The sequence below is a fragment of the Pelodiscus sinensis genome, chromosome 5, assembly GCF_052426305.1.
Source record: "Pelodiscus sinensis isolate ZL-2025 chromosome 5, ASM5242630v1, whole genome shotgun sequence".
Lineage (NCBI taxonomy): Eukaryota > Metazoa > Chordata > Testudines > Trionychidae > Pelodiscus > Pelodiscus sinensis.
This window is the reverse complement of record NC_143056.1, coordinates 88,070,722-88,095,518: the sequence shown is the minus strand read 5'-3', so window position 1 is coordinate 88,095,518 and position 24,797 is coordinate 88,070,722. Positions and strand designations below refer to the sequence as shown.

Genomic DNA, 24,797 nt, shown 5'->3' with positions numbered 1-24,797 from the left:
TACAAGAGCCACCCCTGCAGGGGCCACTGGACAAGACTGCCACCGCGGATCGGTAGGGGAGGTAGGAAGCAACCCAGGGCAGGGTAACAAACCTGGGGGGTTGGTGTGTCTCAGGACGGATTCTTCCCCCCACCAACCGGAACTGGGGCACGGTCCCCAGTCCTTAGGGCCCTGGGTCGGGGCTCGGAGTGGGGGCAGGCCCGAGCCCCCCTACCTCACCTCGCCGGCCTGCCGACGCACCGGAGGAGAGGACGCGGGCAGGGTAGGTGACGGGGAGCGCGCAGCGCGGGGTTTTGTTCACGGGACCAACAGTGGGGCGTGAGCTTGCAGGCCCCGGGTAGGGCATGCTCACGCGCCCCCTAACATTCACTATGACCCCTAGATTCCTTTCTGCAGTACTCCTTCCTAGGCAGTCATTTCCTATTTTGTATGCGTGAAACTGATTGTTCCTTCCTAAGTGAAGTACTTTGAATTTGTCCCTATTGACTTTCATTCTATTTACCTCAGACCATTCTCCAGTTATTCCAGATCATGTAGAATTAGAATCCTATCCTCAAAACACTTGCAGCCCCTCCCAACTTGGAATCATCTGCAAATGTTGTGTGCACTCTCTATGCCATTATCGAAATCATTGAGGAAGATACTGAACAGAACCGGTCCCAGAACTGATCCCTGCGGAATCCCACTCAGTATGCCCTTCGAGTTTGGCTACAAATTAGAATTTAAAATATTTACATCCCCATGTGTTATGAAATCCAGTTTATTTAATGAAGTTTGATTATTAGATAAAAGTGCTGGGAAAACCATGAACACTGTTTTCCTAACATTCAAATATAGGTCACACTGCCTTCTGTCATCTGTTTATTCCATTTACAGCCTCAGCTTGTTCTCTTGCCCTCTGGCTACATCTTTAAAATGAAAGAGAGAGAGAACGAACGTGCTAGAGAGAGAGAAAGGGAGAGAGCACACGCCTAACCTTTCAAAAACAAATTTAAAAATGTAGTTTAAATGTGTGAAAATTACGTACCTGGCCATATTATAATAAAAACACACAATCCTAACAAATTTAAACAAAATTCAAATATACCTTAAAATAATTAGGTACCTACATTTTATATCCTTACAGAAGGATTCCAACTACAGTTGATCACTGAACTGGCAGGACAGGCGCTTACACTGCTTCAGGAAAAAGCACCCTTCCATGCAGAAATAGCAGATTTTAATATGTCCTGAAGCAATATGTGAGCATGAAGCCTCAGTTAAGTGAATATCCATCTGCACAAAATATTTATGCTCTATTTATGAGACCAGATAAGTAGAATGTTTGAATACAAAATATGACTTCATGACAAAATCCAGAAGGGTCTTATTTTTAAAAAATTTAAACAAAACTAATGCACTGCACACAGTAATCCTAGGCTAGCATAAACTATTCAGCACAAATTACAAAAAAACTATCAACCAAAAATTACTAGAAGATGAGCTGTGTGGCTCAAAAGTGTTTCTCCCACCAACAGGGGTTAGTTCAATAGAAGATATTACCTCACCCACTTTGTCTCACCCAAAAATGAGGCATTTATGACTTCAGAGAGCAAATTATATATTTATACTAATGGAAACATACTGTTATGCTGGAAGGCATTAGTTCCTGCCACGAAAGGTTATTTGAGGTATGGACAATTACAGACCTGGATAACACTCTTGAGGCACTCTTCTTTCATGAAAAATGGAAGGGGAAATTAACTTCCCTTTTACATAATTAGATCATTACAAACAACAGAAGCTAGGTTTTGACTACACTTAAAAGTTTAAAGCGCAGCCACAGCAGCACTTTAAACTGAAAGTGTGGCCATGGTAGGAGCACTGGAAGAGAACTCTCCCAGCCTTCTACGTAAACCACTTCTGCAAGAGGAGTAGCTAACAGCATTGAGAGTATGGCACTCAGCTCTGTAGCCTGGTTCACACTGGCACTTAAAGTTACAGCATTGTAAAGTGCCAGTGTAGTTAGCCGTACTGCATAAGGCAGTGGGAAAATAAGAAGTTTCCCCCTACCTGGTTCCTAAAGCAGGGTTTAAGAATGAGATCCCCAAACTGTAGGGTGGTATGGGGTGGAGGAATGTTTGGAGTGGTTCAGTTGGGGCATGGGCCAGCAATCCAGGGAGGAGAAGAGAGAGCACCACCCATCCACCCACCCTTACCAGCCTCTGTCCCCAGCCAAGGCTCTGCTCCCCGCCCTGCTCCTAGCTGTTGCCCAGCTTTCAGTCTCCTTACCCCTTCTGCACATACCCCCAGAGCCACAGCCCACTTCCATGATGTGAGAAGAAAGAATGGATTTTAGAGCTTTTATGGAGAAAGAAACAATACAGACTGGCAAGAGCCTGGATTCAGCAAGGAGAAGGGGTGAAGGTAAAAGAGAACATGCAGGGTTCAAGATTGTCACAAGGAAAAGGTATTTGAGGAAAGACAATAAGCTTCATGTTTGCATTCATAATATTCAGTCTATATACTTACAGCCAAAACTGCCAACAGGGGAAGGCCCGGGGGCAACTGCCCCAGGATCCGGCAATCTTGAAGGGCCTGAGGCTCCCAGTCGCTGTGGCCACTATCTCAGAAGCAGTAGCAGCAAGAGCCCCGAGACCTTTAAACCATTGCCAGAGTGCCATGCTCCAGGCAGTTTTGAGGTCTGGAAAACAAGGTGTGCTGCAACCCTGGCAGCACTGGCTGCCTACCCCTTTTGCCTAAGGCCCTGCCCCTTCCAGGAGCAAGAAGCCTAGGGGCCCAGCAAAGCTGTCAGCTCCCGTGCTTACAGCACACAGATCACATAAATATTAGCACCAGTAAAAGCAAACGATAATATGAAACCAGTATTGGCACATCGTGATGATGCACAGATGTTAATATTTTCTTAAGAATGAAATAATTGCATATTTATGCTCATTTTCTATGGAATGGAAACATGATTTTGTGATGCTTCTAGCTTTCTCTTATGATTTAAGTCCTCTCTGAAATGCAGTGTTTCTGAGTGACAAGGTCTGAAATCAATATTATACTATAATGCACTGAGGTTATGAAAGGAGTATTTTAGCAGACGTTGTGGTACCTATGCTGAAACTTAAAAATACAGAATTATCGACATATTGTAGAGCCAACCAATATGTTTTTCAATAGAATGCCTTTGATCTAGTTTCCACTGCAGTCAATGGAAAGACTTATTATTTCAATGGAGGCTGGATTGCACACAGATGGTAATTTTCTTGCCAATATTTGCCTGTTCTCTTTTCTGGAAAGAGTCAAGAGCTACAATGTTCACATCTGGATCCAAGCATTCCCAAAATCAAAGTATGTTAAGATTTGAAGTTTTGATTTTGACACTTATTCTAGTAAATAGAGTTAGAAAATCTAGAAAATTTTTAAAAGTGCATTTTTAAGTAGTCATATTTTGTTGTAATTATGGAAACATTCTACCAAAATAAAATATTTGCTAAACTAAAAATAATTAACATCTCCGCTAAATGACAAGTGGGTAATTGCAGAGCACATAACAGATCCAAAACATATTAAAGTCCTAATGCTGTATAATATTTCAATTATTTTTATGAGTCAATGTCATATAGAGTCAAGAATTTAATGTCAGAAAAGGCCACCAGAAAATATAGTCTGACCTCCTGCATGTTGGCAGGCCACTAAATACCACTCAATTAATCCTGCATCAAGACCAAGGACCTGGTTTAGACTAAAGTCCTACAGATATGTGGAGATTAAACTACTATGTGCCCTAAATAAAGAATAGATGCCACAGGAGTGTATCAGTGCCTAAGGACCAAGCAGGGAACCAAGATGGTGAAATATGTCATATTTCATAAGTAACTCAGGCCTACATGCTGAAAAGGTCCTGCTAATTTGAGCTGGGGGAAAATTCCTTCCCAGCCTCAGGAGTTATGATCAGTTAGATTTTGAGCATGTGAGCAAGAACAACCAGGAAACAGGTGAGAAAGAGAATTCTCTGTGACCCCTCATATCATCACCCACCATACCCAGTGTCTCAGTTCCAGCCATGGCCAAATCTGTTTCAGAAGGAGTTAAAAAATAATTAAGGAGAAAAAATTTCATTGCAGGCCAACATCTGAAGCCCTAAAGCAAGAGAGTTAGGATATAGGACAGGGAGGGAACTGTTAGGCTGTTCATTCAAGCTCCCCACCATTATAGGGAATCATGTCATACAATCCCACTGAGAACTTGCTACATTATATCTTTAAATGAATTAGGTTAATTACCCCCCACAACTACTAAAGACTGTTCCAAGTAAAGTATTTGAAAAAAACAGTGTGTCACACTTTGCCAAACTGACCCCAACAAAAGAACTTCTAGATCAGGGGTTCCCAACCTTTTTCGGTCCCCATGCCCCCTTGGCTTTTAGTAAACCTTCCCGTACCCCCTATTCAATATGAAAGGAAATAAATTCTAGACTCTAGAATCTAAAACTTTTTTCACTAACACTACTACTTTTGGAATATTTCAATTAGGATAATCTAGTTATTTACCAAATATTTCCCATACCCCCTTGACAAGCTTCTCGTGCCCCTGAGGGTACGCGTACCCCAGGTTGGGAAGCCCTGTTCTAGATAAATGCCACTATGACATGCTGCTAACTTGGTGGATCCCTAGAATAAGTCACCTCTTCTAAAGATCCTTAGCAGAAGATGAGTATGTATTTATGATTATTATTTAATTAGTAAGTGTGTTGTACATTACTATTTAATAGACACATATATTAAAAAATACCTTAATAGCCTTTACTTTCACTGTCATTTCTTGGTTTATTTTTAGTTGTTCATAAGTGCTTGGACAACCTTCATTCTATTAGTGAAAACATTTATGAATGCTGAAACTTTGCCTGAATGATTATTCAAGTGAAAATTCAAACAAATGGTTTGTTGTTTTTGTCCTTTTCCAGAAGTTTAAATAAAGCCAGCATACCATGTGCCTGGGGAATCAATCATCTCCATAAGTAAGGAATTCCATAATAAGAAATTTGTTTACAAAGTACCAGAACAATTAAAAATAATAAAGACTTCTGTAGAAGTCAGGACAGGCTCACAGCCCAGAAGAACAAAAAAAATACCCCGGGTAAATTGTGACAAAAAATTCAACTAGCTCAATACAACTTTGATATATACACATGAGCTCAGAACTAGCAAATGAGTCAGACTGTCAATGAAGACCTCTTCTTTCAATACACAACACAACTACAGAATGGGCAGTACACTACACCCTCCCACATACACAGCTGTGAGTCTGGTATATCTCAACACTGACCTGGTACAACCACAAAACTGAGGAAAAGCATAGTTCAATATCCACTCATTCTTATTCCTCTGGAGACCAACTGGGATGATATGATTTTTGATATGGACATATGTGTAAGCAGGGGCTGAACTGCTGCTTGCTATCAGCCAGCTAAAAGGAGAGAGCTCCCCTGGGGTGGGTGTGCCCACTACAATTGTTTAGCTCTGCAAGATAATTAACTATTAACTGTTGATATGTAAATACAACTCATGCCAGGATGGGGAGGGAATACAAGGTGTGGCTATGTAAATCCCATTTAGACAGGGCTGATGGAGGATCAGTGTTGGTATGGAATGTGGTGTATTGTAAATAATTTGGGACTGTTGTGGGGTCACAAGTCATGCTACCCCTAAATGTGGGAACTGTAAAACATGCCACTAGTGCTTGCAGGAGAGATGCCACCATCATTGTAAGAGGTCTCCGAGGAACAAGCCTCCCCCCTTCCAGAGTTGAGTGAACTGAGCTAGGGGGAAGGATTAAAGAGCTGGAGTCAGCCTACTTCACACCTGCCAGGTGTGACTGTAAGACTGGCCCAACCTGCCCCTTTCCCCTTTGTTTTAAGGACAGAGCTAAAGCAGACTCTATGAGGAGTGTTTTTGCTAGTCCAGTGGAAGCTGGAATTCTTTGCCAGTCCAGGTGGTGGCTAAAGAATTGAAATCACTAAAGCTGTGTCTACATTGGCATGATCTTTGCGCAAGAGAGCGTCTACACTGGCATGTGCCTTTGTGCAAGAGATGTGCTTTTGCGCAAAAGCATCCGTGCCAGTGTAGACGCTCTCTTGTGCAAGAAATTCAAGTTGCCTGTCTACACTGGCCTCTTGCGCAAGAACAATTGCACAAGAGGGCTTATTCCTGAACGGGAGTGTCATAGTTCTTGCGCAAGAAGCACTGATTTCTTACATTAGAACGTCAGTGTTCTTGCAAGAACAGTGACAGTATGGCTGATCTGGTTAGGTCCTGTGATGGTGTTGCTGGTGTATATATGTGGGCAGAGTTGGCACCGAGGTTTCCTGGACACCACGATACAAATAAGTGACGGTCATATCAATACCACCCTATACCGAAAACCTACCAACCGCTATACTTACCTGCATGCCTCCCGGACACACCACACGATCCATTGTTTACAGCCAAGCACTGAGGTACAACCGCATATGCTCCAACCCCTCAGACAGAGACCTACACCTACAAGATCTTCAACAAGCATTCTGTAAACTGCAATACCCACACAAGGAAGTGAGGAGACAGATCGACAGAGCCAGACGTGTACCCAGAAGCCTCCTGCTACGGGACAAGCCCGAGAAAGAAACCAACAGAACACCACTGGCCATCACCTACAGTCCCCAGCTAAAACCTCTCCAAAGCATCATTAGTGATCTACAACCCATCCTGGACAATGATCCCTCGCTTTCACAGGCCTTGGGAGGTAGGCCGGTCGTTGCCCACAGACAACCCGCCAACCTGAAGCATATTCTCACCAGCAACTACACACCGCACCATAATAACTCGAACTCAGGAACCAATCCTTGCAACAAACCTCGGTGCCAACTCTGCCCACATATATACACCAGCAACACCATCACAGGACCTAACCAGATCAGCCATACTGTCACTGGTACATTCTCCTGCACATCTACCAACGTAATATATGCCATCATGTGCCAACAATGCCCCACTGCTATATACATCGGCCAAACTGGACAGTCCCTACGTAAAAGAATCAATGGACACAAATCTGATATTAGGAATGGCAACATACAAAAACCTGTAGGGGAACACTTCAATCTTCCTGGACACACAATTGCAGATCTAAAAGTAGCCATCCTGCAGCAAAAAAACTTCAGGACCAGACTTCAAAGAGAAACTGCTGAGCTACAGTTCATCTTTAAGTTTGACACAATCAACTCTGGATTAAACAAAGACTGTGAATGGCTCGCTAACTACAAAAGCAGCTTCTGCTCTCTTGAAATTCACACCTCCAGATCAGCTGCTAGAAGTGGGCCTCATCCTCTTTGATTGGATCCACCTCGTCATCTCCAGCCTGATCCTGGCCTGCATATTTATACCTGCCTCTGGAAATTTCCACTACATGCATCTGACGAAGTGGGTCTTTGCCCACGAAAGCTTATGCTCCTACACTTCAGTTAGTCTATAAGGTGCCACAGGACTCCTCGTTGCTTTTCCAGAACCAAGTACCTTATCTGGCTGTTCACCACAGAAGACTCACTTCCTTAGCATCATAAGTGTAATGTCTCTTAATTTTTCTTAGCTCTGACAAATAATTGTGATGATCCTCTTTTGTCTTTGTGAAATATCCATTATCAGATCAAAATTTCCTTGAATTTGTTCTTTATAGAGGATGAATATTATTTCAATTTTTTATTATTCTTTGGATTAATTTTGAATTTTCTGAATTTGAGGCTCGTTTTGCTAACATTATAAGTCACATATGTTATTCAGCAATATGACACATTAGACAAGTAAATATTTCAAGACTTTGATACAATAGCTGAAGCTTTCATGTTTAATTTTTTTAAGGGAACTACAGGTCTTTATAATGTTGCCTTCTGAAGTAACAGTTCACAACCAAAAAACAATCCTCTGACATGCTTTTCACTTTCCTTAGATGCATATACATGCCCCCTCTATATAATTTATTTGCATTTCATTGCATTAGTTTGCACATGGCATTATAAAAGTTATTTAGAAGAAGAATTATCATCAGTATTATATGTCTTCAATGTTTTTAACCCAAGTTGTTATTATTTATTTACTGAGTGCTTGGCACTTTACAGAAAATGAGACGATAATGTTTTTGACCCAACTAGCTCAGTTTACAGTCTAGTTAAGACACACACAATATAAGTTGTTTGCTAATCTTTCTTAATATATTTAAAGCCTGAGAGGAGAGATAACTGAAGTGAAGGCTTATGGACTGAATAATAATTTCATGGAAGGATAAATTCATTTTAGAACTCAGTGGAAATGCTCTGATGTATAATGAACCAGATAGGTGGGAATGAAAAATTGTTGAACGAAAGAAAAGATTCCTATCTGGTAATGCTAGAAGTAGTATGCTTATATACTACATTGGCAGGTACTAATTTTCTAACATATGTAATACTAGAAGATTTACCCAACCTTACTCAGGTCCTTCAGGGCAGGGGACTGGTGGGGGGCAAGAGTCAAGGTTGGAGGATGAGGGCAAGAGGCTGAGGGTGTAACAGGGTACAGAAGTCAGGGTTGGGAGGCTGCAAGGTATGGGGGACTCAGTAGAAGGGGTGGAGGACTCAGAGCAAGGGGTGGGGGCAGATGGCAGGTGCTTCCTGGGGTTGACCCAAGGTGGCGGGAGCTGTAATGCTTGACGGATGGCTACTACCCGTGACCAACGTGGGTGACAGAGTCCAAATGGCCTGGTTTGCAGCTGCTTCACAGGACTGACTTGGAGCAGCCGAGGCCACACTGCTCAGCCAGTGACTACTCCCTGGGGCTGAGGTGTTTGCTGCTCTCCTGTGGTCATTTGGGAGTATAACTGTCCCTGCTATGATAGCCCTCCTTTTCCCGTATGATGAGCAACAATTGCATTCCATGCACATCCCATTGTCCTGGCACAACCAAACCCTTTCCTTACTTTAAGTTATGATAAGAGAAAGCTGCATACCAAATGTAATAGTCCTAACTCTTATCATTTAGGAGGAGTTATTGAACAAATGGATTCGCAAACAGCCGGCGGACCCACAGACAGACACACAAACGCTCTTAAATATATAGTAGAACATGCTTATCAGCATAAAAATATAAAGTACAAATACACCATACAGGACAATGACTCATTTTTCTGCAGAGAAAAAGGAGAGGGGGGTTATATATAATATAACTAGATGACAAAATTATTCCGTTACCTTCTGTTGCGGCAAGTGTTGGAACCCTGAAACAGAAAGCCAAAGAAACTTCAAGAATTTTAACTTGTGGAGTTTTACCCTCCTATGTGAATGCCTAGCTCTACGTCTGGAAATAAACAAGTTCCTTTATAATCCTTAAAGCTTTAGTCCATTACAATGGTTAGAGAGAAAGCAATGCCAAAAAACAGATTATTGTGACAATAAATAGATTATACCAGGTAACCTAATGCATCAAGATTTTTTCATCTTCTCAACCCCACCTCCAAACAAGAATATACACAAAGTTTTACCTCAGAAATTTATTTTTTTAAAGGCTTATGCACAACAACAACAAAACAGTCACCTCTCAAAAGACTAGTACTGTATATTGTTATTTGGCTTCAAGAATATATTCACGATACCCCAATCCAGTAGAAACAAAAGGCACACCCTAAAAAGTACAGTGTTTCTCTGCAAGGTGTAGACAACCACATTCCTATGCCATGGTCATGTGGAAGTTCAAGCTAACATAGTCCTATCTGAAGGTAGTTGAAGAATGAGGTATTACCAAGACAGCATGAAAATGGGGGAAAGGATAGAGGAAGAAAAAGGAGAACATAAGTAATTGTAGATCTGTGATCTTTGTTTGACTGACTCTGTAGAGATATAAAACAGCTCAAAGTCTTTGCCATATCTTATAATCACACATACCAAACTGGAAGAAGAGAGAAATTTGCCACCTCAAGGAATATTCAACAGCCTGGGACATTTTAATACCTTAAGACAGCCTATTCCAAATAATATTTTAATGATATATTAACACATTTCAGAGTGTCTGCTCTTTGCATAAATCATTATGATTCTGAGTGCCAAATCCATAGCTGGTGCAAATCGCTGATATCCATGGTGCTGCATCAGCTGAAAATCTGGTTCTCATAGTTTAAGAAATTACATTTATATCTTAACAAATCTCTTTCAGTGGTATTGAAAACTAAAAATGACTTATTGCTTTAGTCTGGGCATTCATTTTACACATGACTAACAAGATGAATGACATTCGTGTTGATACCAAGAATTATGCCATTTTCAAAACTTGAAAACATTACTATAAGAAGAGCAAAGGCCAAAATAGAAAGCAGAATTTATCAAAAGCTAAATCTTTCTGCAATAACATGTTTAAGTATTTGATTGGTGATAATCTTTACTATCAGAGTAAGCTTTCAACATGCTTTCTTGATTCACTCACTAAACATATTTTTCTATTGACGTATTTTTCCACTGGAAGAAGAAATGTTTCATTCAGGCTTGTTTTGCAGATGGTGTTCCCAGCACTTGTAGAGATGTGGATTGAATAACAACTTCCTCCACTGGTTGGGAAGTTGGCAGATACCACAAAATATATAAGGTTTTAAGGGATGTTAGGAATAAATCTGTGACCATGCTGGTTACCAATAACATAGGAAGAATTAGAAGTAGCTCTGTAAATTAAATGTGGATTACATGTGAAAAGGGGTCATCTCCAGCATCTCATCAGTAACTTCCTCTGAAAAGTTTCTGCTTTTATAAATAGGTCCAGATACATGGATGAGTTACAGTGCATGGAAAAAAAGATGGCTTAAAGACATAAGTGACTCATAGTAGCACTCAGGAGTCGCACCACCTTCCTATGCCCCTGCCAACATTTTAATCGCTAAATGGGTTCTCCCATGTGCGCCCTACCCCTCTGGGTGGCGATTATTGTACCCTTTCCCCCACAGGCATCAGTTACACCTGTTTAAAGATGAGAAGCTTGTGTTGATCAGGCATTCAGGAATATTGGAACAAAGGAAAAGTTTATGCAAAAGGGATAGGCTTGACTTTACCCAAAATGAAACCAAATTCTGGCATCAAAAATTAACAACATATGTCACAATTATTTGAAACGGCACCTAGGAGAGAGCCAACAATAGCTGTTACTCTCCGTTACTCTTTTCAGGTAATAAAAATAAGTTGTATCAGAGACAGGTATCAAAAGACTTGGTTTTGAAACCCACCAATAAGTTAATCAGCAAAAAAGTCACTGGGACAAGATGTAATATATACCAGAAGGTCTGGAATAACTTGGGAATGCCGTGACTGAGTTATCAAAAATATGCAGTCTCTCATTAATATCAACTAATCAGAACACTGAGCAATAACCATGTCTGTAACTCTGTATTTAAAAAGGCATTAGAAGTTATCTTAGAAAGAACAGACCAGTAAGCCTTATTCAAAATGTTACAGTATTAAGAAAGTAGTCAAAAAGTGAGAGACAAAGTATTGCCATGAATCAAAAATTGGCTAAGATTGAAAATAATAATAAATGCTCAATTTTTAACATGGCAAAAGATGGACAGTAGCCTCTTTCCATGGTTCTATAGTAAGATCAATGTTGTTTAACAACTTTATTGGTGATCTTTTATAGGGAAAGAAAAAAGATGTGGCAAAATATATTTGTGACACAACTTTACTCAGGTTATTTTTAAGACTAGAAAAACCTAAAGGACTTAAGAGAGACCTATTTGAGCCACTGTATGTGAATGAGCAGCACAGTGGTACATGAAATTCAGAACTGACAACTGGAAGACACTGCATGTGTGAAAAAGCGACGAGGAGTCCTGTGGCACCTTATAGACTAACTGAAGTGTGTGGCACCTTATAGACACTTCAGTTAGTCTATAAGGTGCCACAGGACTCCTCGTCGCTTTTGCAGATTCAGACTAACACGGCTACCCCTCTGATGCATGTGTGAAGGAATAATTTGAATTCTTTCTGCATATTCTCAAATTCTACATTACGTAAATACTCAAGGGAGGGAAAAATCTGGCCGTCACTGCGGACACTTTGATCTAACCCCTCAGCTCAATGCTCAACAGTGGTCAAAACAACAAACAAAATGTTGCTATTTATAAATAATAAGATAGCAAATAATATAGTAATTTATATTCAAACTATTACACTGTAATGCAATGGCAATCTGAAATATTTTTTAAAAATTCTGTGGTCGGTCTTAATAAAAGAGGTAAATATGATTAAATTTAAATAATGGCTGATACCCAAGACAATTAGTTTAGTTTTAGCCATATTCATCTCAGCACAAGAGAGATGTACATTTTTTCGTGATAATTAAAGATGAACACGTTCTGTTGTATTGATCATATACTGTTAAGTATTATAGCTGAGTCATCACAATAGAATACTAATTAAAATATAAAAATACACAATATGGGCTCCTCTTTGAAGACCACATAACCTCAGGTAAACTGAAAACCACCATGTAGGTCAATATTTATTGATTTTTATTAAATCATAATTCATCTTGAAAAGTAATTAAGGCCTATACTCTACATGCAACAAGACATTGCTTTTAAAAATTAAAAGAGCATAGGGAGCCTATTACAGCTTCTAGTACACAAGTTGTTTTCAGATTAATTAATTCTATCGTTCTAGATTAGATTTCCTCAGAGACATCTTTGGTAAATTGTGATATAAAAACTATTAAATTTAAAGCCCAGCTCTTTTTCTTCTAATCAGCATCTTACACAATTCATATGTTTTCTTGCCCAGAGTATAATGTACATCTAATTTCCTCTGTTAAAATTTAAGTATCAGCCATCCAATTCAGAATATTACTTTTCAGTTTCCTTCAGGAAACTGATTCACATTGCATTAAAGTCAACGAGTAGTCCTCTGGCACCTTAGAGAGACTAATAAAAATACGTAGGATCATGAGCTTTCGAGGGTAAAGCCCACATCAGATGAGTGAAAGGATGTACATTGGGGTGGCTTGGGAGCAAGATGGTGGCCACAAGGAATCAAAGAAGTTAAATCATACTCAATCTTCCACTGATATAAAGTGTACTAGGGATTTTATGCCAGTGATGTAAGTTAGAGTTCTTCTACAGCAGCTCTAACATACGTTGGAACAACATGGGATCTAGGAGCAGCAGCAGGCTGCCTGATAGTCTCCTCCTTTCACTGTGTATGAGAGGAGCATAGACACAGATGAGAATCCAGTCCATTAACATAAATGGAATTACATGGTGGTGAAATAATCTGACTCTGAATTAAAATTTTCAAAGCATTACGAAGGTCAACAAACCAGTCAATAATAATAATAATAATAAAACCCCTAGGAAACATAAGAATGGCCATACTGTCCATCTAGTCCAGTATCCTGTCTTCCAAAAGTGACCAATTCCAGGTGCCCCAGAGGGAATTAACAGAACAGGTAATCATCATGTGATCCATCCCGTTGCCCATTCCCAGCTTCTGACATACAGAGGTTAGAGACATCATTCCTGTCCATCCTGACTAATAGCCATTGATGGATCAATTCTCTAGCATCAAAAAATAAAAATTTACCATGTATCACAATTGCTAAAATTAGCCCCCACTTTAAAATAAGATTGACTTGAGCCAAGCACAATCCTATCATTTCAAAGGCATTTCTCAATGCTATCATCAATACCAGACAAAATGTTAATCTGAATTCTAAACTCTCAGGAATTTTTAATCACAGGTTATATTGTACCTGAATGTTAGTGTGGAACCTGGATGTGATGCTACTTCCACTAGGGAGGTCAACACATAGATGACTACATAATTAATCAGTAAGTCTGGGCTTATCAGTTAACCCTATCGACTATACACATTCCTCCCCTGGCTATCTCTGTATCAGAGGCAGCAACAGGGGGAGGCAGGAGCCAGTACCCATGGGGAGCCAGCTTTAAGCAGGTTCCCCACGAGCATCAGATCCAGCTGTCCCCTCCCCCGCCATGCTGCTCCCTCTGATAGAAAGGTAGCAGTGTAGAGGCTGAGGGGGACAGATGGGAATCAACAGACGTGGGGAGCCAGCTTTTAAGCAGCTGTCCACACATGCTGGCTCCAAAGACCAGCCTGCCCCCCTTGCTCCCTCTTACAGAGGCAGCAGGGGTGGGGGCAAACAGAAGCCAGTGCTAGGGGGAGTCAGCAGGGCAGCAGAGGCAGTAGCAGGGGGGCCCAGGCTCGCTGCGGACAGAGGTTGCTCCATGGCAGCAGCCTCTGTCCATGGGGGGTCTGAGGTCCCCATGGACAGGAGCTGTTCCCACCCCATGCTGCTGCCTCTATCAGGGGTGGCAGGTGAAAGTCTGTCTGCATGGGGAGCTGGTTTTTAAACCAGCTCCCCTCATGGACTGGCTCCTGCCTGCCACCCAGCACTGCTACCTCTGATAGAAAGGCAGCAGCGTGGAGTGGCAAGAGGCTCCCTGAGAGTGGAGCCAGGAACACACCGGCTACCAGCTCTGCCCACAGGATTATCAAATAGTCGTGAAACCACTAAAATTTTGTGCAGTGACATGACTATTCAATTACACACTAATATCCCTAATTTACATACTCAATACATTGTGACAAATTCAAATGAAAACTTAAAAAACTGGTTTAAATTTCCAACTTAACAAAAAGACTCTCATGGAAAAAGATGTGACTGATATAAGGTAATATTTCTTCTGAGATACTTTTTCTCTTTTTTATCTTTACCTCTCCCCTTTTCTGATATCTGCCTCCTTTTTCTTCTCCTAATTCATCCTATTTTCTTTCACTTCTTTCCCATTCAACTGAGCTCTTCTTGCCTACCTTCACCATACAATCTCTTCCGTTCTCACCATGATTCCATCATTCTGGACTGTATTCCATCTCTAATCCTGTAGCATAAAAAAGCCAGAAAACATCAGATCATGTGGGAATTCAAGAGAGGAAGTTCAAGAGTTTTATAATCAATACAACAGATCTTACATATCCCCTGCTCACAGAATCCAGAGAGAAAAAGCTACAGCAAGAGTGGACATTTTGGGGCATGAAGTAGGAACCAAAGTGCACTGTAATCCAGCAACTCTGCACTACAGGCTGATCCTTTGCGTAGCTTTGCCATTAAGTGTAAGCCTTTGCAGCTAATCTACCTTAGACCAAGGTCCAAGCTAGCTTCTGCCAGCCCTAGAATTGCAGAGGTGGTATAAAAATAAAATACCATTTAGCAAACCCTCTAATTAAACAGGTTGATTAACATCACACTGAAAAGAATGAATTTGACAATAATTGCCAACTAAATTTCATTTCAACCTTAATTTCAGATTAGGTACATTTTTGCAGCTCCATTGACCTCAAGCTCAGGATTTACATCCTAGTATCAGAAGGTGCAAACACAAAGGAGTGAGATACAATAGTTAATGGGTGAGTGGGGTTAAACAGAAGTAATAGGTACCATCCATATGGTTCATTGCCAGTCCTTAATAAAAAAAAAATAATGAGGATTAAATTAAGTTAAGGACATATGTGTATGTGTAAGTCTTATTAATTATATGGACTAGTACTCAATGGAAGTAACATTGCTTAAGTCTATTTCTGTTCTTTTATTTGAAGTGATAAAATTTTTCTCATCCTCTGAAATATTCAATAAAGATTTATGTTACAGTGTAACATACATGAACAGTGGTTCTTTTTATCATCAGGATAATGACAATAAAGTTTATTCTTTGTTGTACTCTGGGGATTTAAAACTCTCCAGCTCTCCATGTATCATTTTTAGTACTTTTTAATTTTTGTTTTAATACTTTGATATGGCTTCAGAGTAGAACATAAAAAAACATTATTTAACTTCAGAGTGGTTTTGTGTGTCTTCTTTAAAAATGAATTCAGTTAAAGTAAATATCCCCTTTGTGTAATCAGAAGGACTTCAGTCCCAAAAGCATACTGTCACAATGCCTTGCAGGGCTAAAAGGCACTAACAGTCTTTTAGCATTTCCATTTCCAATACAAAAAGTTGGGAAGTTCTACTTAAGCCATGAAAGTTATGCATACAAATTCTGTTGTATTTGCAACTAGCAGACTTACCCAACATTCTCTGGGTCTTTCAGGGCAAGGGGCTCGCGGTGAGGGGTACAGTACCCAGGGCCTGGCTTTGGAGATGTAGAGGGGTGCAGGGAGGCTGGTGGCGAAGGGTTGAGAGAGTAAGTATTGGAGGTGAGGAGGGGCTCATTGTAGGGGGGGGTATCATTATGGCCCCTGGGGATTCCAAAGTTGAGTAGCCCTGCTCTACAGAATCGTTCTCTCCTGTGGACTTGCTGTCCCTAGTGGCCGCTCTGATACAGTGTCCCTCTGAGCAGCAGCCCCTCCCTTTGCATTATGGAAAACAGTCCTTTTCCCAGGGCTTCCAGTTGTCCTGACACAACCACACTCTGACCTTGCTTTAGGTTAGGAGAAGAGAAAGCTCATACCAAATTTAGCGGCCCTAACTCTCACCATTATAAGGAGTTCTTGGACAAACAGACTCAGACAGACACACATGCAGTCAATGTAGAAAGAAATGTAAGCAATGCAGCATTGGTTGAAATATAAGAACCAGGAATAGACACTGATTCGAAAGTGACCATAAACAAATTTGCAACTGACTGTTTCCATTGCCTAAACTGAAAAATGTGAAAAAGTAAACTGCATAGAGTCTAGAAAGAATTAGATTTTTAAGTCTTTTGGTTTTATGTATCTCTTTATGTGCTCTTTGTAAGATATGCAGGGAAATTAGTTTCTTTAAAAATATTTTTATATGACAGTTCTTTCTAAAGTTAATGAAATGCAAATTATTATGCATATATTTACATTTTTATTAAGACAAGATTGATAAGATAGAGAAAAGAGCAACAGTCACTATATACTTTTTAGCACTGAAGTTTCAGTCTATTAGTGATTTGAGCAACCTAATGTGGAAAACCTTCAAACATCAGAAAATAAATAGCAAAGGCCACTCACCTCTCTTACCCTTGTTAAAGATTCAACACTAGCTAATCTGCAAAGGTTATTACTTATTGTAAAAAAATTCATTTGATAGGAAATGCACATATTTATACTGAATTTCTGACTAGGGTGTTACATTTACAGAAGAGGAGATTTGTTAAAGATTCGTCACCAGACCCTCCACTGTACTATTCCATACAACCACAAAGGCAATTGAAAGCAAAATCTGTCACTGCAACTGAATAGCAAGAAATTTGATAAAGCACCATCATTTTGGAATTTCTTGCATAATTCATTTGTCCCCTCTTCGGAGTGCTCTTCACCTGCCTGAAAAGGTGATATAACTTCCTTCCCCTCTATTCCAGTAACTCCTTTCTGCAGAGAAACAACTGTCATGAACAGACCTTACCTGGGACTCATCTTAAATCTTCAAGATAGTAGCTCAGAGGAGTCAGTGCAAGGAGGCACATTTATGAAAAACAAACTGCTTAGGACACTGTGACCTCCAGTTGCACAACAAGAGAGAGAGCAATGAGCCTTAGCCAGGATCTCAGCCAGCCAGCCCAGACTCCTCCCCTCACTAAGCTCACACAACACAGCCAAGTAAAAGATAGGAGAGAGATGAAGAATGAAGCCACTCAGGGAATGGAACTATTTCTGAAGTGGAGGCAGGGAGAACGCCAACCATTAGGAAGAAAAAGGTGGATTACCTCCGGGGAAAGAGAATACAAGAGGAGGGAACAGAAGAGTGAGGGGCATATACTGGAGTGAGAGAAAGAGAAAAGAAGGAAAATGCTGAAGGAAGTTGGGACTGAAGGAGAGTGGTCACAGACCAGCTACAGGACCCCAGAAGGGGTGGGCCCCAAGGGCACCATTTCAGGAGGGTAAGGGGAGCAGCAACCATGCTCTCTGGGATGCAGCTAGCTTTTCATCCTGTTCCCCGGATGCTGAAGGAGTGGGGGAAAGTGCTTGCATTCCAGCCAGGTGTGAGAGGCATGCATGGAATGCAAGCACTTCCCCTCACTCCTTTAGCATCCAGGGAACGGGATGAAAAGCTAGCTGCATCTTGGAGCACATGGCTGCTGCTCCCCCTACCCTCCCAAAATGGCACCCTTAGTGGGCCCTAGGGCAGAAGTGTTGGGGCTGAGGCTACAAAGAGAGAAAGGGAGTGTGTGAGAGTAAAAGAAAGACACTGTGTGTGTGAGACACAGACTCTGAGACAGATTGAATAGGTATGGCAGAAACAGGAGAGTGTATGGCAGTGTATGTGACACAGTGTGGCACAGATTGGGTGTGTGAGACAGTGACACAGAGAGTGTGTGTGCTAGCTGTTGCTGGGTAAGTTTCTGAGAGAAGCTATGCACTGTCTCTTTAAGACAGGGAAAGCTGTCTTCCCCCCATTCTCCCACCCCCACTCTGCAGAGATGCAGTCTGGGGGGAGTGTGTGTATGAGAGAGTGAGAACACGCATGTCTTAGAAACCATGCACTGCCTCTTTAGACAGGCACTCCTCTGAGTCACTTGCCATCCATACTTCAGACTGGAGCAGCTCTGCTCTGTCTCTCCCTCTCTCCATCCCCTGCTTTGCAGAGATGGAGTACAAGGGCAGGGGGACACCTTGACTTCAGCATTCCCCTCTCCCCTTCCCTCTGCATAGCTAGCAGGAGAACCATGGCTACAAGATAGAACAAGGTGAAGGGAGGAGCAGCTAAATACAGGATGCTGGTTTTAAGTATGAAACTCTGCTAATCAGCTGGATAGTCTGGAGAGAAATGCTTGGTGGGTGGATCTGGACTCCCGGACCGGATTTTGCCCACCCCTCCCCCCCCCCCCCCCCCCCCCCCATCTAAAGGAAAGGAAGAAAAGATGACAGAGCTGCAGTTAGTCTTTTCTGGGCCCAAGAGAAAAGGGAAGCAGCATTGTTATGGGATAGGCCAAGGGGTCTGATCTGAGCACCTGTCCCAGCACTAGACAGAACAGTGCAAACAGTTTGTCATATGCTTCTGATCCCTCTCCATATGATTTTAGCTCTAGCACACAGGGAAGGTGCAAAGGTTGAATCCTATGCCCACTCATAGTTTTCAAAAATGAGGACCTAAATTTAACCTGTGAAATCCATATTTAGATGCCTAATAAAAACTGATTTTCAAAGGTGCTGTACGTCTATGGTTTCCTTTAGCTTCTGTTTTCAGCACCTATGAAAATCAGGCTAATTTTTAAATATGGAGCAAGGTGGCTAATTTTAGGCACTCAGGTTTGAAAATTGTGGCCACTATCATTTAAAATGATCTGTGTTCCAAGCATGTTATCAACCAGTATTGTATTGCCTCTGTGGATAAAAAAATATTTATTATCTTTATTAGAGTGTTGCTGAAATGTCATAATAAATATTAGTGCCCCCAAACAAACATCCTGTAAGGGAGAGTTTTTGCCCTTCTGTATTTTCAATCTAAACAGGCAAAACAGATAAAGGGTAAAAGGAAACATATTATACTGATTTTATAGATGAGAGAATTGAGCTACAAGACAGTGTTGCAAAACCAAATATATGTTTGTTTATTATTTATTAGATATTTTGTTGTTGCTGCTGCTGCTTAGCAGAATAAGGCTCTGAACCTGCATTTGCATTTACACATTTACTTAAACTTATGCATCTGTGTTACCCAGCTGAAGTCAATGGGACTGCTTGTATCCTTCAAGAGTATATCTTATGGGAGAAATGCTTTTTGATATCTTTCTCCCATTCATTTAACTTCTGTCATCTTATCTCTTCCTTTACAAGTGATTGAGATGAATTCATTACTATATTCCTCTCCATCTTGGGCACACTCCTATCCCCAAAGCTACACTAGACCCACCTGCCACAAACTCCCACACAGCTCATGAGTCCAAATCTTCTACCATACCGAATTCACCTATACTGCTCAGCCCATGAGTTTTCCTAGCCTACACTCTTCACTGTCCTTGAACTTCACAAGCCCTCAAAATGCCTAGTCCACAATCTCCTTCAAGTCACAAGCCGTAAATTGTACCTAATGCTGCTCAAACCCCTCAACACAGAACATACAAATATCACCAATCCTCCACTTATTTGCCATAGAGGGTAGGAATGTGTTTCCAAGCCAAATTCCAGCGTCTTTCCCTACTAGCCAAATTACTGGTCTCATTCTGGATCCCTACACTGTGGGGGCAAATTCTGCTCTCCCTACCTATGTAGTTATTTGCACTAGATACCCCCATTCAATTCAAGAGTTACTCAGAACTGACAACTGTGTAACTATGAATGGAATTTGGCCTTGCTTGCAATTTTTTTTCTCTCTCAGGAACAACAACCAACCTGCCAGCTTACTTTTCTAACGTTACTGCCCAATGAATGACTTGGCTTTGAAGCGCCCAGTACCTGGCCCCAGCTCGGCACTGTAGTTGCGTAACTCCTTCTCGGTGCAATGAACAGCCGCGGGGCTGCAAAGGACAGTTTCCCCGTCCACTTAACCAGGCGCCACCTGCCGTCGCATTGTCCCAGCGTTGCATTGTCCCAGCACACAGCGCTGCTCTTTCCCACAGCAAGGTAGTGAGAGCACCAGTCAGTCCCTCACGCTCATTCTACATTTAATCTTCAGCGGGTGGGGGGGGGGGTCATCAAACAGAAACAGGAGCGCTAGTCAGAGCGCTAAGAAATCAGACTCAATGTCCAGCCCTGCTTAGCACGGCTCGGCAGGAGCCTCCGATGCCGCCTACTTTGGCGGGTCCAGGTGCCGTTTTGCTGTCTCTAGGTCCGTGCCGCTCCGCAGGTAAGGCGGAGACGTGCTGGGGGTGGCCCGACACCGACTCCACTTCTGGTCAAACATCCTGGTGAAGCGGCCCTTGCCAAGCGGATGTTTTTCAGCAGGCGGTGAAATAAGGGGTGTGAACGCTTTGTCCCCTTTACCTGCGGGCTGTGGCGGGGGATGCAGCCATGTATATGGACATTTTACCAAGGCAGGGGCCACCCCCCCCCCCATATCTTACTTTGCACGACCAAGCCCCAAGGTCACTAGCTGCCGCCCACCGCGCGGAAAGGGCCGTGGCTGTGTCCAGCCATTCACCTGACAGGCGCTTGTGGGGACGAAACAGAAATGCCGGCTGCGAAACTTCGAGCGGCTGCCCACATACAAGGCGCGGACTCCGGGCGCTTGGAGGCCCCCTCCCCGCGCCCAGAAGTGTTTGCCTCGCCCTAGGAAGAGCGACCCCCGCCCGCCTTGGGGCGTCAGCACGAGCTTACCTGCTGGGGGCTCCGCTCACCACCCCCGCGGGCTGCGGGGCTTGCTCCCTGCTCCGCGGCGTTTGTAATCCGGCATGCTGCTGGCGGGAGACGCGAAAGTTGTGGCGGGGCCGGGAAAGCGCGTCTCCGGCTGGCGAAGCGCTTCCCAACTTGCAGAGAGCATCTGGGGGCGGGCAGTGCCCAGGCAGCGGGGCTGGGCGCCGCGCACACACACAGGCTCCGCGAGCGGGTGTAATGTGGCAGGCGCAGAGCCGCTTCCGTCTCCGTGCCCCCTGGAGGTTGGGAGCGCCGCTCCCGCCTCCCTTCGGCAGCCAGCCCCAGCCGCTGACCCGCCCGGCTGCGCTTTCCCCTCAGGCCCGCGGCACAGAGCTACTCGCTTCAGCTGGGCAGCCCCCTGCCTCACGGGATTCGGACACCGAGGCGGCGCCGGGCTGAGAGGGGGGGGAGATGCATTACCAAGGCAGGGGCCACCCCCATATCTTACTTTGCACGACCAAGCCCCAAGGTCACTAGCTGCCGCCCACCGCGCGGAAACGGAGCCTGCCGCTCAGCGGACATAAACTGGGATTGAAGGTAGTCGGCCTCCCTAGGAGGTGGGGTCGGCCAGGGTATACAGCCCCGCCTCGTTCCTAAACCCCCCAGGGCCGGTTTGAACTTCATATTGCAACAGGTTTTGGGACAGAGCAAGAATTCCGCATCCCTAAATAAAAAGCAATGACACCGACATGCATGGCCACCTGTTACTCCCCTGCATGACATCCTTGCAAAGCTCTCTCCCTGGAGAGGCAAGCTCTGGCACAGGTCCCGTAGGCTGAGGAGCTGGGGGGAGAATAAAGGAGCTGGCAAGGACACCCAAGGCACTTTTTTGAGGGGTTGGGGGACATGATGGATGTGGCCATATTGGGGAGACAAAGCTAAAGCCACCTCAATATCTCTCACTGCACAATTCTGACCATCTCCTTTTCATCACATGCCCCCAAGCACTGTTCCAACACTGCCTCTCCCTCATAATTGCTCTGACCCTTAAAGTCTCTGAGCAAATAGAAGGAATATAACACTGCTATCTAACATTGCTCCATCTCCTTTATCTAAATGGGTATAAGCAAGAAATTTACATCTTGGCGCACACAAAAAAAGAGCTGGAGATGGAGGACCTCATCTCCCCAGATTATCTGTCTTCTGAACCCCAGCTGGTAAGGATTCTCTAAGAAGAGGAAAAGTATAAGAAAGGGAAACAGACACCCTACCATTAGCTCTACCCACAGAAGCCACAACACGGGTGTGCCTACACTACAAAGTTAATTTGAACTAACAGCCGTGAGTTCAAATTAACTTTCATAGGTGCTACACATGCAAACCGCTAGTTCGAACTTAATTCAAACTAGCGGGGCACTTAATTCGAACTAGGTAAACCTCATTCTACAAGGACTAAGGCCTAGTTCAAATTAAGTAGTTCAAATTAAGGGCTGTGTAGCCACTTAATTCGAACTAGTGTGAGGCTATCCCTTCCCAGCTTGCCCTGGTGGCCACTCTGGGCACAACCAGGGAAACTCTTCTGCCCCACTCCCAACCCCGGAGCCCTTAAAGGGGTACGGTCTGGCTACGGTGCCCGTGCCAGGTGCAAGCCTGCCAGCACCCAGCCAGCAGACCCTGCAACTGGCACGCCACAAGCCAGCCACCCGCTGCCACCCAGCCCTCTGCCTCTTCCCGGGACCAGGCTGGTGGCTCCCTGGTGCCTGCCCGGGGCCGCAAGAGGCGGGCGCCCACCTGGTCTAGTACGGAGAGCGTGGACCTCATCCAGGTTTGGGGGGAGGCCTCCAACGTCCATGACCTCTGCACTAGGCACAGGAAAGTGGCCATCTAGGGCATGTTAGCTGCCAGCCTGGCCACCAAAGGGCACATGCAAACCCAGGAGCAGGTTTGCATGAAAATCGAGGTGGTCCAGTAAGACCCCCGACCCTGAACCCTGAGCTTAGAACATAAGAACGGCCGTACTGGGTCAGACCAAAGGTCCATCTAGCCCAGTAGCCTGTCTGCCGACAGCGGCCAACACCAACTACACCAGAGGAGATGGACCGAAGACCAAGCCATTTGTCTCATGCCATCCATCTCCAGCCTTCCACAAACAGAGGCCAGGGACACCGTTCCTACCCTCTGGCTAATAGCACTCCATGGACCCAACCTCCATGACTTTATCTAACTTCTCTTTAAACTCTGTTATAGTTCTAGCCTTCACAGCCTCCTGTGGCAAGGAGTTCCACAGATTGACTATTTGCTTTGTGAAGAAGAACTTTCGCATATTAGTTTGAAGCCTGCTACCCATTCATTTCATTTGGTGTCCTCTAGTCCTTCTATTATGGGAACTAATGAAGAACTTTTCTTTATGCACCCTTCCCACACCACTTATGATTTTATATACCTCTATCATATCCCCCCTCAGTCTCGTCTTTTCCAAACTAAAAAGTCCCAGTCACTTTAGCCTCTCCTCATATGGGACCTGTTCCAAACCCTTGATCATTTTAGTTGCCCTTTTCGGAACCCTTTCCAAGGCCAAAATATCTTTTCAGGGGTGAGGAGATTACATCTGTACACAGTACTGAAGATATGGCGTACCATAGTTTGATACTTCCCCTCCTTCTTCCCCTGGCTTCCCCCTTCCAGCTCCCTCCTCCCAGGTTTCCCCCTCCCCTCTCCCACCCTCCCACCTCCTTTTCCCAGTCTCCTCAGAGGTTAATCCCTACCCCGCCACCCCCAGTTTTGTTAAATAAAGATAGTTTCTATTTTTGAACACGTGTCCTTTTTTTTTTTTACATCAGAAAGGGGAGCTAGGAAGGGATAAGTGGAAGGAGGTGAGGGAGGAATGGGATATAAGCCCCCAATGGGGAGGACTGGGGTGGCTCTGCAGGCTCCTCAGGGTGGAAGCTCTCCTGCAGGGTATCCTGGATCCTGACAGCCCCTCGATTGACCCCCCCCCCCCCCGGATGGCAGCCTGCGGCAAGTACAGCTGGGCTGATGGCTGAGTGCTGTGATGTGCCGAGTATGGGCACTCAGGGCACTCCAAGACAGGACTGCTTTGCTGTCCCTCATCGAGGTAGACAAGCAAGCGGGGAACCCTGAGAACTGTCTGTCTGGTGTGGGGGTCGGGTCCCTTTAAGCACAGCTCTCGGCTAGCCTGAGACAGCAGCTCCACACTCGAAGTCCTAACCTGATGCCCTGCTGGCACTGCTTCCAGCGAGCCTTAACTTCGGTTCAGGGTCCACTCAGTGTGGACATGCTATTTCGAATTAGCAAAACACTAATTTGAATTAGTTTTTAGGTCTAGATGCACTAGTTCGAATTATCTTAGTTCGAATTAACTAATTCAAATTAAGTTAGTTCGAATTAGTGCTGTAGTGTAGACATACCCTACCTGAGGAACAGAGACAGCTTTGGACCCAGGGAGGGATCCTATCAAAAAGCAATTCAATCAATAGGACCACAGAAGCATGTGGTGAGAGACATTTGGTTTGGATTCGGCTTAGTTTTA

General features: G+C 43.6%; 1 protein-coding gene across 9 annotated transcripts in view; it reads right to left on the bottom strand.

Moving 5' to 3' along the window:
• The window catches only part of SHANK2 (SH3 and multiple ankyrin repeat domains 2), a 688,250-nt gene extending 666,531 nt beyond the window's left edge, over nucleotides 1–21,719 (bottom strand). For 3 of the 9 annotated variants that reach the window (XM_089778577.1, XM_089778579.1, XM_089778578.1), the window contains exons 1-2: nucleotides 17,421–17,546; nucleotides 14,861–14,928 (exon numbers count right to left, since the gene is read on the bottom strand). The gene's annotated coding sequence lies outside the window, so the exon portion shown is untranslated. Of the gene's footprint in view, nucleotides 1–14,860; nucleotides 14,929–17,420; nucleotides 17,559–21,271 lie in introns of those variants that run through there. The other 6 variants (XM_075927689.2, XM_089778575.1, XM_075927690.2 and 3 more) reach the window with 4 other exon arrangements.
• Between the last annotated feature and the right edge of the window lie 3,078 nt (nucleotides 21,720–24,797).